The sequence below is a fragment of the Rhineura floridana genome, chromosome 5 (genome assembly GCF_030035675.1).
Source record: "Rhineura floridana isolate rRhiFlo1 chromosome 5, rRhiFlo1.hap2, whole genome shotgun sequence".
Lineage (NCBI taxonomy): Eukaryota > Metazoa > Chordata > Lepidosauria > Squamata > Rhineuridae > Rhineura > Rhineura floridana.
Genome location: NC_084484.1, coordinates 178,583,604 through 178,596,490, shown reverse-complemented (window position 1 = coordinate 178,596,490; position 12,887 = coordinate 178,583,604). Strand labels below are relative to the sequence as shown.

The window sequence follows — 12,887 nt, the reverse complement described above, 5'->3', positions numbered from 1 at the left end:
CCTCATACACAGAACAGGGTGCACAAACCCACAAAGTTTCAGGTCCCTGAGAAGCAATGTCACATTGCAAATGCAGCCTAGTGCATCTCCCCTGGCCATGGAATGCTGTTTTGCTTTAAAGGATGAGTAACATGGTCAAATGTCAAGGGTTCTAAAAATGCCCTGTCTTATCACTATCTTTGACATCCAATGGGTGGACACTTGAATGCTGGTATCCAAAGGCACATGGAAATGCACCTTTAAGATGCTGATCGTATCCTCCTAACCATATAGTCTGCTGCACAGGGCATGTATGACTATAAGTATTTATCATATTTAGTAGGACTGAAGGAAAATGCTCCCTCCCCCCATTTGACAAAATACAGACGGTAAGGGGGGGAGTGGCAGCAAAATTTGCCCCACAGTTCAGGACAGCTTATTCCACTGGAGGGAGGGCACCACTTTTTCTTCAGAAGCCACCATGGAACATTGTTACATTGTGATGCAACTCAGAAGCGATTTGGGCGGACCTGCTATGACGGCTCCTTGAAAGTTCAGACTAAGACCCACAGCGGATTACTCTGCCCCACTGACATGGAGCCACCACCTGCCACTGCTCAAATGAGGGTTTTTTTTAGAGCGAGAGGAGCTTTGAGTGGGAAAGTTACCTAATGGAGAGTCACTGTGGGTGCTCTTCTGCTACATGGAACAGGATGCACATACCCCAAACGTTTCCTTTCTTTGCATAGCAGCATCACAGTGGCAATGCAGTCCTTTGCATCTCCCCCAGCCAAGGGGAGGTGGACAAGCAGTCTCAGCAACACCAGCATGCACATCTCGAGGCCAGGGAGATATCAAAGCTGCATTTCAAGCATGACAGCGTTGTACAGGTACAGGAGGTGCAGAGCAATTACACTTCCTGTTCCTGTGCAGCAACAGAACATCCAAAATCCCAGGTTATGGTCTGAAGGCACCTATGGCCAGCTCGCTGCTGAAGCTAAGCATGGTCAGGTCTGGTCAGTGCCTGGATGGGAGACCGCCTGGGAACCATATGTACGCTGCCTTGGGTTTCAATCATGAAAAGAAAGGCGGGGTATAAATGAAATAAATAAATAAAATCATTCCGCACCCTTGGGGGGGTGATGATGCATAAAAAACAATCAAGTTGCAGGAAGCCAGATATCGACTGAACATCAGGAAAAACGCTTCTATCTTTCCGGCGCCAGGTTAAGACCTGGCTATGCTCCCAGGCATTTTAAGCGTTTAATGTTATAATTTTAAATTTTCTACTTTCTTTTGTTGCTGCTTGTGTTCATTGTTTGTAGGCTGATTTTATTGTGATATTTTGTATTTTAACTTTTTTGTACACCGCCCAGAGAGCCACTCGCTATGGGCGGTTTATAAATGAAACAAATAAAATAAATAAATAAATAAATAATTTCTGGAATCATTTGTCACGGAAATGAGTGTTAAAGTTTCACTATATTCCACTACATTTCCGGAAGTCTTATATCATGTGGAAGATCAAATAAAATGCACAAATAACCAGGTAAGAAATAGTCAGAATAACGGAATAAAGTGCAGTGTGAGAGCAGCCTCCATTTACCTAGAACAGTCCCCTTTTTAAAAGGGACGCCCTGGCCCTATTTTGCTTCTTGGAAAGAGGTTTGTAATAGAGCTGGGGTGAAGATGTGGGGAGGGGGCAAAGACCACAATCAAAGCATGGGTGGGGAGGGTAACTCTGACACATCTTCAAGGGCAGGGGTCTTACCGATATGACACAAGATGGCAGAGGATTTCTTTAGGAAACCCATCAGTTTCCAGGGATTGAACCTGGTGCCTTCTGCATGCAAAACCATTGCTCTGCCACTGAGATACACTCCTCCCCAAAGCAGAGGAGCAACTAGCTCCTTCTGTTTCTCCAGACATCCACACCTGCTTTTGTCTCTCCTCTGTTAAGCAGGGCTTTGCTACCCAACAGTGCAAGATGAAAATGTTGTAAAGTTCCCATCAGTAGAGAAGATCACAAAGCTAGATTCATTTGGGCCTTTTAGGGGGCAGGGTTGTTAGGAGAAAGCCCTAGGCTACAGACAGAGGAAATATTATATTACCAGTGTGCAAAGTATAATTCCTGAAGGGGAATTACCCTTTGGTTGTACAACAGGGAGTCCTGAATAGAGCTAATGTTTAAAAAAGCATTAACATAAAAATTAAAAAGGCATGTAATTTTCCTTTAATAAAGAAGCAAAACAACCAATGTTAAGTATTTCTGAGGCCTTAAGAGGAAAATGTGGACAGTTTTCCCCCCCTCAGCAAATAATACCAATGTGATGCAATGCATCTGTTTTAAAATCCTGGAATTCACAAGCCGGGAAGCAGAACATTACAAATGGCTGGTAAAATCCACTGCAAAGGCCTTTGAAATTAATAAAAGGAACGCAGTGGCAGAGGGCCAGTGAGTCATTGCAGGATTGGAGCCTCTGGGGAGTCAAGCAACAGAGCAGGCAAAGGTTGTACCAAGCCAGATGGTACTGTTGAATTGAGAGATGACCTGGAGGTATAGTTGGGGAGTCAGGCCGAGGATGTCTGAGCATGCAGGGTAGAGCGGAGAGGAAATGATCACAGGGGAGGGAGAAGAGGTACCAGGGGATCTAGGAAGGCTGGGGGAGTGAAACTTGGAAGGAAGGAAATATGCATAGGATTATGCCTTAATATTATGACAACATAACATTACGACAATGGAACCAACGACCTTGGGAGGTGGTGGGTTCTGCAATCTTGGAGACCTTCAAGAGGCATCTGGACAGCCACCTGTCGGGAGTGCTTTCACTTGGATTCTCCTGCATTGAGCAGGGCGTTGGACTCGATGGCCTTATAGGCCCCTTCCAACTCTATGATTCTATAATATGAGGCTGCCTTGTACCGAGTGAGGCAATCTCTCCAAGGTCTCAGATGGAGATCTTTCCCATCACCTGATATATCCTGTAGCTAGAGATGCCAGAGACTGAACCTATGATATTTTGCGTGCAACACAATGTGTCCCTGCTGTTATACTGGAAGATTTCCAGTGAGGGGAGGAAGGACATTTTGCAAATGTCTTCGCCACAGATATCCTGGAGAGGGAGTTCAGTTTTGCATGAGAAATAGGACGCCGGATTTATTTATGTCTATTTGCATGAGCAAGCTAGAGCTATGGAAATCCAACAGGATCTGGCCTGGCAACCAAGAGGTCTTCTGTATCTTTAAAGGTTGTGCAGGGAGGAGGGAGAATTCCACCTTGTGGTTTTTCCCATTACAGGGTTGCAAAAACACCTGCACTCGGCTGACTTTCTCTTCTCCTAAAGATACAGGGTCAGTCTCAGGCCCTGAACCTGGCAACCCTATACAGCACAGTTGCTGACAGGAATGAGACCCTGTCAGCATATTACACCCTTCCTCAGAGATCTGCAGCGGTTGCTGATTTGCTACCAGGCCAAGCTCAAGGTGTTACTATTAGTATATAAAGCACTAGCGTATAAAGCACAGCTTGGGACCAATTTACTTGCATGATCGCCTTACCCCATATGCACCCATTCATCTGTTTCCATCTGTGAAACTGGCACTGTTGCAGGTGTGACATAATAGTCGCTGTGCATTTGTAAGAAACAGATCTTTTAACATGGCACCTCCTACACTTTGGAACTCCCTGCATGTAGACATCAGGCGGGTGCCTTCGCTGTACTCTTGCCAGTGCCTGCTGAAGACACTTTTGTTTTAGGCAAGCCTATCGAGACGTGTAGAAGCTGAGATTAAAACATGTATTTTCAGCTTACTGTTGACCTTAATTATCTTTTGAAAGTTTTTAAACAACTATTTTTAATTGAGTTTTGTTAATAATTTTGCTTTTGGGGGGTTAATCACTTAGAGATCCTATTACAATCAAGAGGTACATAAATTTTGCTAAAGGAAAGAAAAAAGCTCATTAAGATCTAGGTTAGGGCATCTGGTACCCTATTCATTTTTAAAGTGTGTTCTGAGGAACCTTGGGGTTCATAAGAAGCTTATCAGCATTCCGCAAAGAGAAAATGAGCAATGGTGTTAGAGCTTCCCTGAAGGAAAGATTGCCCATCACCAATACATCTCCCCTTGCAACCCACAGCTTCAGGAGAGCGTTGGGTGCATTCCAGGATGCTCCATGTGAAACCACAGTGAGGACCCAAAATGAACCGAGGCCTAGAATCCATCACAGCATGCCGTGGCTCCCTAACAGATGTTGAAGAACTCCTCCAAAGAGAAATGGGCTGGAACTTAGGAAGCTACCTTACACCAAGTCAGGCCAATGGTCCACCTAACTCAGTATTGCCTGCACAGACTGGCAGAGGCTCTCCAAGGTTTCAGACAGGGTTCTCTCCAAACCCTACCTGGAGATGCCGGGGACTGAACCTGGAACTTTCTGCTTGCAAGACTGATGCTCTACCACTGACCAACAGCCTGTCCCCAAGGACTCCCAGTGAAGAAGAACAAAGAAGGACCAGTTCTGGTCTCCGCACTTCAAGAAGGATGCAGACAAACTGGAACAGGTTCAGAGGAGGGCAACAAGGATGATCAGGGGACTAGAAAACAAGCCCTATGAGGAGAAACTGAAAGAACTGGGCATGTTTAGCCTGGAGAAGAGAAGACTGAAGGGAGATATGATAGCACTCTTCAAGTACATGAAAGGTTGTCACATAGAGGAGGGCTGGGATCTCTTCTCGATTGTCCCAGGGTGCAGGACACGGACTAATGGGCTCAAGTTGCAGGAAGCCAGATTTCGACTGGACATCAGGAAAAAGTCCAGAGCTTGGAAAAGTTTCCAAAAGTTACAGCCTACAGAGGTGCAAGATTCCTGTTCCAGGCTGGCTGGAAACCTAAATTGCAGAAGTTCTGTTAATATGCCTACAATATTCTGTTGCAGGTTCCCACTTACGACAACTAACAGATACTGTTTCCTACTATCATGACTTGCTATTCCAGGGGCCCCTACATGACTCCACGGGATTCATTGCACACGGATGCTTTTCCCGTTTCTCTTTACTGTGTGTAGTTTCAAAAGTGACTAGGTTCCCCCCTTCTAAATATAAAAACCACTTAGTATTAAAGCAAGTAAGAAAGGAAACAGAGAAGGCCGGAGAAATCTAATTTTCATGGTGAGAAACTAGTACTGTAGGCAACATGACAGAAGGAAATGTTTTGGCTATGTTTGAGAGGGGGGAACACCCTAAACAACGATCTTTTGCAGAGCTAGATGTGATTAACAAGCAGGAAGTAAGTGCTATGATTCCATAGGATTTGGTAATTGAATCTACCAAGGATAATGACGTTGACCTTCCCATTTGGAAATAAACTAGGCATTCAGCTCATAAGTGCTGTTTGCATTAATTCTAATTGGCTGTACATGGCTACGCGGCACGATACTGCTGGGAAGACGAGGAACAGGTAAATAATGATTACCATTAGCCAGTTTTACTAACAACATCAGCAAAGCAAGACGTATTCATGGCAACCGTTCCTGGACCATGTAAAATCCAGGTTTCGACATCTGGATGCCATTGGTCCAATATGTGGATTTCCTCTTACGTGCCAGAGCCCATGTCTCAAAGAGTATCGGAAGGACATAAAATCTGTTGGTTGACTCAGAACAAAGTCTGTTTAATTCCAGAATTCTGGTTTCCCACACCAGGCAGCCAGAAGCCTCTGGAAGCACAACAACTACGGCCCAAAGACAAAGGCCATTCTCTGATGCCTGTCCGTAGTTTGTCCCACTCTCTCGTCTGTACATTGGGAACAAACGTAGGAATCTGTTTCACAGAAACAGAGAAAGTTTCCCTATACTGAGCCAGACCATTGGTCCATCTCAGCCAGTATTGTCTACGCTGCCTGGTTGTGGCTCTCCAGGGTGTCAGTCTGGAGGCATTCCCAGCCCTGCCTGGAGATGCCAGGGATTGAACTTGAGACCTTCTGCATGCAAATTGGATGCTTTATCCCTGAGACATGGCCATTCCCCTGCACACAAATCAGGCTATTTATGGCCCATGTCACTTTTGCATATGTTTATTCATTCCCCTGCTCCATCTTGTGGTTCAGGCTGGTTCTTATTGGGGGGGGGGAAATATAACATTCACAAGTGTGAAATTCCTTGTGCACCTCTACTGTACTATACAGTGTGCTACTTAGCTATCATAGGAATTTAGGAAACTGCCTTGTGCCTTATATTTGTCCACCTAAATCAGCATTCATACTCCATCACCCCCAGCCAGCAGTTCCCTGCGTTCTCAACCTTTGAAGGGCTCACTCTTTTCAAGTACATCCAACGAGCATTAGAACAAGGCAAGCCCTCATCTGTCTTCCACTCTGCACTCTGGTAGGCACTCGCCAGATCAAAAGTTATGGTCGCCAGTGGCGACCTGGCAAATGCATGCATGCACCATTTTATACTGCATCTTTCATTTTATACTGCAAATGGATCTTGGTCAGTGGCTACTCTCTCTCTTCCTCCCCCCCCCCGCTGCTATTGAACTCTGAAGTGGACCTTCTGCTGTTTTGTATTGTTCCAAAATGTCACCTGGACACACGTGCCAATCTAAGATTCCCCACAGCAGGAACAAATGCAACATGGATTCATACAGGGTTTGCAGAGAAAGACTGGATACCTGGCTCCATTACAGCAGATACAGGATGAGCAATGCCCCGAAGCTCTGTGGGTCCCTCTTTGGTGTCATCTGATCTTCCTCTTTTAAGGGCAGCACAGAAAACCATTCTGAAAAGGAAAGAAAAATAGAGACTCATGCCATGTGTGTTAGGCCACCAGAGGGGGCAACCCTTTTCTTTGGCAGAGCTTTGCTAAGCAAGTGAAACACATACATAAATAACAAATTAATTAGGTGGACAAATTGCTGGATGAAGTTCTTTGCACTGCAAGGCCTTCTTTCTGCCACTGAGAGAGAGAGAGACAGACAGAGAGACAGAACCAGAACCAGAACCAGAACAAACCAACATGCAACCCTCACCAGGTATTAGAACAATTTTTGTGAATTTACATGATCCTCTTCATCCTCCAAATGGACATGCTCAAAGACCAGCAGGAACTGAAGACCACCAGGCTAAGGAGGAGATCTTGACCAGGCATCAAAAAACCCAATCAGGTGCAACTGACTGAGAATTAGCCAAAGGTGCCAGCTGTCTGAAAGAACATACATGCCTCAGTGCAGAAAGCCATAGATTATTTTTATCCACAGCCTAAGAGCGTCTCAGCCAATGGTGCCTCTAGAGCCAGACTAAAGGGTACAGACTAGAGGTGGGATCCATTGGCCGGTGCTGGTTCACAAGGATTCTGTCAACCTTACAGGCTGACATCAATTTGACTTCGTTCTGTATCTGTTGTTGTTGTTTTCACTTGAAAAAATATCAAAATTAGTATCAATAGTTTTAAAGGAGATATTGATATTTTGAAGGAAATATCTGTTTTTCCCTTTCAAATATCAATATTTTGAAGACACGTTATCATTCTTGCAATCAATGTTTTACAAGTGGACACTCCCCTGCCTCTCTCCCGACATAGGCCATCATACAGGGCGAGTAAGGCAGCAGTAGGGCTTGGTAGAGCTCACTGTCACTCTTGCTCTGGGGTTGGCAATTTTTGAAATGAACACGGTGGGTGGCTAAATCACTGGAGGAGCCAGTGAGGAGGAAATATTGTGACTGACAACAGGCCAATATTATTATTTTTAAAAGGGGGGGAGGGAGTGGGGGCGCACAGAGTGTCCTGCTCAGGGCGAGAGCCACGAGTTGGAGACGAAGGTGAATGCAATTCTTGTTTTATTAAAGTAATGGATACATCAAACGCAGTTCGCTTCATAGAAGTTCCTATGCTAACTCACTACAATTTCCTAACTAAACTCTACACGTGCTTTGCAGCATATGGTGTAAGTTGACTCAGCACCCAAACCTGAGAGCTGCAGTCTTAAGTAGGAAAAGTCTGGGATCGTAATCTCTGACTCCTTCGCAAGCCCTGCCTCTGCCCTGTCCGTTTCTCGCGGCGTCGAGAGCGAAGTGAAGGGGTGTGTGCTTCCAACAGCTCATCTGAAAGAACTGGCTCCTTAGCAACAGGCTCGAGGTCAGGGGGTGGAGACTCGTTTGAAGCATCCCAAGAGCCGCTTGGTAAAGGGGGAGTCAACGCGCGCTCTGAAACATCGCCCAACTGCTCTTCTGGCATGTCTGGGGGCTGCGCGCTGTCCTCTTTGGAGGCAGCGCCATCCGTGGGAACTGGCACAAAGTCAAACTCACTCCCTTCCCCAAGGTTCTGAGGAGACTCAACAACTACTGAATCCTCAGCACCTTCTGACTGCTGGGGAACCTGAAACTCATGCCTTCCCCCTCCCGGGGCCTCGTGAGACAGCTGGGGCTCAACACAGAGGTAGATGAACCTCCCCTCAAAACCAGTGGTACCTCCTGACTCCCTAGAACAGTGATGGGGAACGTTTTTCCAGCCCAAGGGCCTCATTCCCTTCTAGGCAACCTTCTGAGGGCCATATGCTGGGGGGGATCTGGATTCCTGCATTGCACAGGGGGTTGGACTTGATGGCCTTATAGGCCCCTTCCAACTCTACTATTCTAGGATTCTATGAACTCTTTTGTTGGCAATGTCTAAGTGGTCCTTACAATATTCTCTCAGATTGGCCAATATTCCCTCAGATCGCCTCATCTTCTCAGTGTAGGGATTTGTGTGCGTGTGTGTGTGCATGCGTGAGCATTGGGGGTGGGCAAGAAATTCGATTCAGTTTGCATCTGATGCCAAATTGATCGAATTTGCACTTTCCAAAACAATATGAGAACCGAAACACAGCCATCCTTTGAAATTCGCACTTATTCAAATTTTGCAACGCAGCTGGCCAACCAACCAATGTTAACGTAAATGCATATATTTTGGGGAAAGTGTGCATAAAAATGTATATATTTGTGAAAATAACATACAAAATGCATTATATTATGGAAAATATACACATGTACATTTGTCAAAACTGCCTACAAAAATGTGTTTATTAGGAGAAATTCACACTAAAATGCTGGAGAATTTTCATTAGGATTTTTTTTTTTTAATCACAAATTGCTGCAGAAATGTGGAGAACTCAGTTTAATATTGGGAAAATGAGAAACAGAGAGAATCAAAATTGATAGAACTTTCCATCCCTAGTGTTGCATGGAGAAGCATTTTATCATGCGAGTCCCCAGCTGCGGTCTGACATGAGGCAGTGCAGAGGCAGATTTAACTCCCGCTCTGCTCTGCTTGTCAGAACCAGGCCATTGGGCTGTGATGCTGCACTGCTCAAAAGCATCAGATCACTTCCCAAGTCCATTCGGGGTACACATTTTAGGAGGAGAATTTTCCTCTCAAATGAGAGAACAGGGTTACTCCATCATCATCAGTATTCAAGCGTAACTTAATAACTGTATCTGAGAAATGTCACTGCAGAGAGCATCTCAGGAGGACAAGGACTGTTGTGGTCTGAGGCTGAGACCTAACTTGGTGAGCTAGGAGAGCTTAGTGAGGATTATGTATGCTCTGGCCTCAGAACTCTCTTCGAGGATAAGGAAGTCCAACACATTGACTTCAGAACAGGAAACTTGAAAAATGAGGGATTGGTCGAAAGGAAGTTCAAAGGGAAAGTCAAGAGGGTTAAGTCTCCCCAGAATGCTTGCGGGTTACTAAAAATCACAATAATAAAAGCTCAGCTAGAATGTATACCTCAGGTCAGGCCAAAAGGATGCTAGCATGGTTAACAAGGAGAGTGAAAGAAGCTGTTAGGGGCAAGAAGGCTTCCTCCAGAAAATGGAAGTCTCGTCCAAATGAGAAGAGCAAAAAGGAGCACAAACTTTGACAAAGGAAATGCAGGCAGACAATAAGGGATGCTAAAACTGAATTTGAGGAGCACATTGCTAAAACCAAAAAAGACCAACAATGAGTTTAAATACATTAGCAGCAGGAATCTGACTTGGGAGGCAGCTGGACCTTTGGATGACAATGGAGGCAAAGGTGTGCTAAAGGAGGAAAAGGATATTGAAGAGAAAATGAATGAATTATTTGCATCTGTTTTCACTGCAGAAGATGTAGAGCAAATCCCTGTGCTTGAACTAACGTTGTTAGGAAGAGAGTCTGAGGACCGAAGGCAAACATTGATGACAAGGGTCAAAGTTCTAGGCCAGCCTTTCCCAACCTTTGGCTCCCCAGATGTTGTTGGGCTACAACTCCCATTAGCCCCAGCCAGCATGGCCAATAGTTATGAATTATGGGAATTGTAGTTCCCATATTTTGACAAAATAAAAACTGACCAGTTCAGACGGCATCCACTTGAGAGTTCATAAAAATCTCACAGGTGAAATTGCTGGTCTTGTAATGAAAATATGTAACTTGTTCCTCGGATTGATAGCTGAGAACTGGAAAATGGCCAATGTAACACCATTTTTAAAAAAGAGATCTGGGGGATCTTATTGCAGGCCAATAAGCTCAACTTATGTTCTGGGAAAACTGGTGGGAAATATTATTAAAGATAGAATTGCCATGCATTTAGAAGAGCAAGTCTTGCTAAGGAACTAGCATTACCCCTGCAAAGGTAAGTCCTGTCAAACTAAAAGTTTAGAGCTCTTTGAGTGTTTCACTAAGGATATGGACAGGGGTGATCCAGTAGATGTTGTGTACCTGGACTTTCAAAGGGCTGTTGATATAGTCTCTCACCAACAACTCCAGAAAGCAGTCATATTATAAACAGCTAGGTTGTCTTCTGGATCAGTAACCTGTTAAAGAACTAAAAGCATAGGATAGAAATAAATGGACAGTTTTCCAAGTGGAGGGATGTCAGAGGTCCTCACAGATCAGTGTTGGGACAAGTGCTTTTTACCTTACTCATGAATAATTTCGAAAGAGAGGAAAAAGCAGTAAGGTGGCCAGATTTGCTGATGGCACTAGTTAAAACTAAAAGAGCTCCCAAAAGGTATCTCCAGACTAGGTGAATGGGCATTAAAAGAGCTCTCAGGATTGTTGTGAAGATGAAGAGTGGAACAGCCGTGCACACCACCTCGAGCTCTTTGGAGGAAGGATGGAATATAAATGTAATAAAAATAAATACATAAAACAATTTAAATAATACCAGTAGAGGCAATCTGTCCATCTAGTCCAGTCCGGTCTACTCTGATGGGCAACAGTTTGACTGTTGCAAAGGTTTACCCCATCAACCGCAACTTGCAATCCTCTAAATTGCAGACGTCAGGGATTGAACCTACGATTTCTTGCATGGAAAGCATGCGTTCTAACCACTGAGCTACAGCCTCAGACCATAGATCCTGCTCAGAGTAGGCCCACTGAAATGAATGAACCTAAGTTCGTCACATCTATTGACTTCAATGGGTCTACTCTAAGTAGGACTAGCATTGAATAGCACCCCACGGCTGCAGGAATTCTGAACGACAGGACAGACATTCCAGGTCTGGTTATGGGTGTCCTGTGCTGACAAAAGTCAATATTTTAACGTCCACATTGCAGTGGCAGCACGGCCTCTGCTTAGCAGGCCTCCTTAACTTCTCATACAATAAACATCATGATCCGCTTAGTAATGCCGCTGTTCCAAAGAAGCATCAAACAAACGCTGTGCTTAAAAACACTTTCTCCCTCTCTCTCACCCCCACACTTTTATCTGTCACACCTTTGCCTTTCCTTGTTGCTAACTGTGAATTCCAGATCTCCAGTCTGGTACACTAATGGAACGTCTAATGATGAGCAGCTGTACATTTTTAATGCAAAACTGGGGGTGGGGCATATGCACAGATACACATTTATCTATTTATTTATTTGATTTATATCCCTCCCTTCTTCCCAGCAGGAGCCCAGGGCGGCAAACAAAAGCACTAAAAACACTTTAAAACATCATAAAAGCAGACCTTAAAATACATTAAAACAACTTTAAAAACAATTTTTAAAAAGCTTTGAATACATCTTAAAAAAAGGTTAAAAAACATATTGTTTAAAAAAGAGATTTAAAAACGTATTTAAAGCAATATCAACACAGACGCAGACACACACACACACACACGTAATTGTGATTAACAAACAGGTTTTTATTGTTCTACCAAAACACTTTGGCTTCTGCCTTCATCAGCTGCTAACATACAAATGCTGTTACCAAGGACGCAGTTATAGAGCTTTGAGGGTGGAATGCTCAGAGGGGTTTCATTTGCAGAAGCTAAGTAGTGGTGGTACTGTCCTCCAGGTTCAGGCCATGTGGTGCCAATGTGTCCAGAGAATATATCCAAAAGTTCTCCCTCTTAAATCAATGCTGCTGGATATGTTGGCATCTCTATAGCTGTTACAGAAACGTCCAACAGGCTGTGGCCCTCAGTGTTCATTTTTTCCCCATCTGGTTGCTCTACTTTTTAAGTCAAGATTGCTGATTTGTGGTTTCATGTGCGTAGGTGAGTTTTAGTATTTCCTATGTATTGCATATGGCATCCTGGTCTTTTGCATTCTTTTTTTTTTTTTACAATAATTTTTATTCAAATTTTCATAAAACATACAAAACAAAATCATAAAACATTCAAAGACAAAAAACAAAACAAAACAAAAATGATTAAACAAAAAAATAAAATGTTGACTTCCCATTTGTCGCAGATCAAATCAGTTATAGGTCTACAATATATAACAATCCTGTCTCTTAAATTATATTATAAAATCACTTTCCTCCAGTAGTTATCTTAATTAATCATCAAATCTCATAAACATTACTTTATTCTTTCCACAAAAAGTCAAAGAGAGGTTTCAATTCTTTAAGAAATATATCTATCAATTTTTCTCCAAATAAACATGTTGATTAATCCATCTCGTTAATAATAATAATAATCTTATT

General features: G+C 43.7%; 1 protein-coding gene across 8 annotated transcripts in view; it reads right to left on the bottom strand.

Annotated features, from left to right (window-relative positions):
• Positions 1-12,887, bottom strand: part of TENM4 (teneurin transmembrane protein 4) — an 850,566-nt gene that overhangs the window by 586,016 nt on the left and 251,663 nt on the right. For all 8 annotated transcript variants that reach the window (XM_061628962.1, XM_061628964.1, XM_061628965.1 and 5 more), the window contains exon 2: positions 6,648-6,754. The gene's annotated coding sequence lies outside the window, so the exon portion shown is untranslated. The remainder of the gene's footprint in view (positions 1-6,647; positions 6,755-12,887) is intronic.